The sequence below is a fragment of the Lolium rigidum genome, chromosome 6, assembly GCF_022539505.1.
Source record: "Lolium rigidum isolate FL_2022 chromosome 6, APGP_CSIRO_Lrig_0.1, whole genome shotgun sequence".
Lineage (NCBI taxonomy): Eukaryota > Viridiplantae > Streptophyta > Magnoliopsida > Poales > Poaceae > Lolium > Lolium rigidum.
The window spans coordinates 327,957,739-327,961,208 of record NC_061513.1 but is presented as its reverse complement, the minus strand read 5'-3'; positions in this window follow the sequence as shown (position 1 = coordinate 327,961,208).

The following is a 3,470-nucleotide window of genomic DNA, read 5'->3' as shown; positions in this document are numbered from 1 at the left end:
TCTCAACACATGGAAAGCAAACAAAACAGAAAATAAAATAAAATAAAGTAAAGCAAGACAATAAACAAAGTAAAGAGATTGGATGTGAGAGACTCCCCTTGCAGCGTGTCTTGATCTCCCCGGCAACGGCGCCAGAAAACAGTCTTGATGGCACGTGATGCACACGTCCGTTGGGAACCCCAAGAGGAAGGTGTGATGCGCACAGCAGCAAGTTTTCCCTCAGAAAGAAACCAAGGTTATCGAACCAGTAGGGAGATGAAGGCCACGTGAAGGTTGTTGGTGGAGGAGTGTAATGCGGCGCAACACCAGGGATTCCGGCGCCAACGTGGAACCCGCACAACACAATCAAAATACTTTGCCCCAACTTAACAAGTGAGGTTGTCAATCTCACCGGCTTGCTGTAAACAAAGGATTAAACGTATGGTGTGGAGAATGATGTTTGCTTGTGAGGAACAATAGAGAACAGAGATTGCAGTAGATTGTATTTCAGATGTAAAAGAATGGACCGGGGTCCACAGTTCAGTAGTGGTGTCTCTCCAATAAGATAAATAGCATGTTGGGTGAACAAATTACAGTTGGGCAATTGACAAATAGAGAGAGCATAACAATGCACATACATATCATGATGACTAATATGAGATTTACTTAGGGCATTACGACAAATAACATAGACCGCTATCCAAGCATGCATCTATGCCTAAAAGTCCACCTTCGGGTTAGCATCCGCACCCCTTCCAGTATTAATTTGCAAACAACAGACAATTGCATTAAGTACTGTGCATAATGTAATCAACACAAATATCCTTAGACAAAGCATTGATGTTTTATCCCTAGTGGCAACAGCATATTGATACGTCTCAAACGTATCTATAATTTCTTATGTTCAATGCTAGTTTTATGATGATACTCACATGTTTTATACACACTTTATGTCATTATTATGCATTTTCCGGCACTAACCTATTGACGAGATGCCGAAGAGACAGTTGATGTTTTCTGCTGTTTTTGGTTTCAGAAATCCTACAAAGGAAATATTCTCGGAATTGGACGAAATCAACGCCCAGGGTCTTATTTTTCCACGAAGCTTCCAGAAGATCGAAGGGGATACGAAGTGGGGCCACGAGGGCCCGTACCCATAGGGCGGCGCGGCCAGCATGGGGCCTGCGCCGCCCTATGGTCCGGCCCCCTCGTCAGCCCACCGATGCTGCCCTTCCGCCTACTTATAGCCTTCATCGCGAAAACCCCAGTACCGAGAGCCACGATACGGAAAACCTTCCAGAGACGCCGCCGCCGCCAATCCCATCTCGGGGGGTTCAGGAGATCGCCTCCGGCACCCTGCCGGAGAGGGTAATCATCTCCCGGAGGACTCTTCATCACCATGATCGCCTCCGGATTGATGTGTGAGTAGTTCACCCCTGGACTATGGGTCCATAGCAGTAGCTAGATGGTTGTCTTCTCCTCATTGTGCTATCATGTTAGAGCTTGTGAGCTGCCTATCATGATCAAGATCATCTATTTGTAATGCTACATGTTGTGTTTGTTGGGATCCGATGAATATGGAATACTATGTCAAGTTGATTATCAATCTATCATATATGTGTTGTTTATGTTCTTGCATGCTCTCCGTTGCTAGTAGAGGCTCTGGCCAAGTTGATACTTGTAACTCCAAGAGGGAGTATTTATGCTCGATAGTGGGTTCATGCCTCCATTGAATCTGGGACAGAGACAGAAAGTTCTAAGGTTGTGGATGTGTTGTTGCCACTAGGGATAAAACATCAATGCTTTGTCTAAGGATATTTGTGTTGATTACATTACGCACCATACTTAATGCAATTGTCTATTGTTTGCAACTTAATACTGGATCGGATGATAACCTGAAGGTGGACTTTTTAGGCATAGATGCATGCTGGATAGCGGTCTATGTACTTTTTCGTAATGCCCTGATTAAATCTCATAGTAGTCATCGTGATATGTATGTGCATTGTTATGCCCTCTCTATTTGTCAATTGCCCAACTGTAATATGTTCACCCAACATGCTATTTATCTTATGGGAGAGACACCACTAGTGAACTGTGGACCCCGGTCCATTCTTTTACATCTGAAATACAATCTACTGCAATACTTGTTCTTTACTGTTCTTCGCAAACAAACATCATCTTCCACACTATACTTTAATCCTTTGTTTACAGCAAGCCGGTGAGATTGACAACCTCATTGTTACGTTGGGGCAAAGTACTTTGATTGTGTTGTGCAGGTTCCACGTTGGCGCCGGAATCCCTGGTGTTGCGCCGCACTACACTCCGTCACCAACAACCTTCACGTGTTCCTTGACTCCTACTGTTTCGATAACCTTGGTTTCTTACTAAGGGAAAACTTGCTGCTGTACGCATCACACCTTCCTCTTGGGGTTCCCAACGGACATGTGTTTTACACGCCATCAAGCATTTTTTCTGGCGCCGTTGTCGGGGAACTGAAGAAAAGATACACCACAAAGATTTCTAACTCCCACGTCAACTACACGCCAGCTTTTTTTCTGGCGCCGTTGCCGGGGAGATCAAGACACGCTGCAAGGGGAGTCTCTCACATCCATTCATTATATTTGAAACTAAGTCTGTCAAATGTCCATTCTAACTAGGGTCTCCTAAGGTCAAGCAATGGCTCTGATACCAACTTGTCAACACCCGGATTTTTAAGTCCAGTATGCCCATTATATCATACATCGCAATCCCGTGAAGATTGTTTTTGCGAGACATAATAGTAAGTAGTTCAGAGTCATTATTTATTACAACACATACTTGTCTTACAACCACGGATCACATGATCCAATATTACACAAATAGATTGTTCAACATCACAAATAAGTAGCGGAAGCGTAGTAGTAGTGGACTATCTATTCCACAGGCAACGCTTGACGTTAGAAGACGATCCTAGTTATCATAGACGTCCTGTTGTCCGTCATCCTGATACTGTTGCTCCTCTTCAAAGTCTGACATTTGAATAGCCAGGGCAAAGCCATGAGTACTTTAAAGTACTCGCAAACTAATACTAAGGTAAATACTTATTGAGTATAGTAAGGGGTGCTAAGCTCTAGGTTGATTTGCATAAAGCCAAGTTTAATTTATCAAACATTTAGTAAAGACCCATCATTTGCTAGACTAACTCAAGTGGGAACATTAGTGTCATTCCCACAAATCATTGGTGATCCAAGTCAAATCACCTTTCAATTCATCAATCCTTTTTAAAATCAAAAATTCTGATAGCGGAAATAGTATGGCCTTTCCAATCGTCCATAACCGCGGACACGGCTATTCGAATAGGTTTAACACTCTGCAGAGGTTGTACTCTTGTGCCACAACTTTTGATTACATCCGTCGAGGATAACCCCGAATCATCGTAACTCGATACGCGGATCATCAACCTTAACCGTTCACTTATATATACTAGTATAGGCACCTCTCCCCATGAGCTT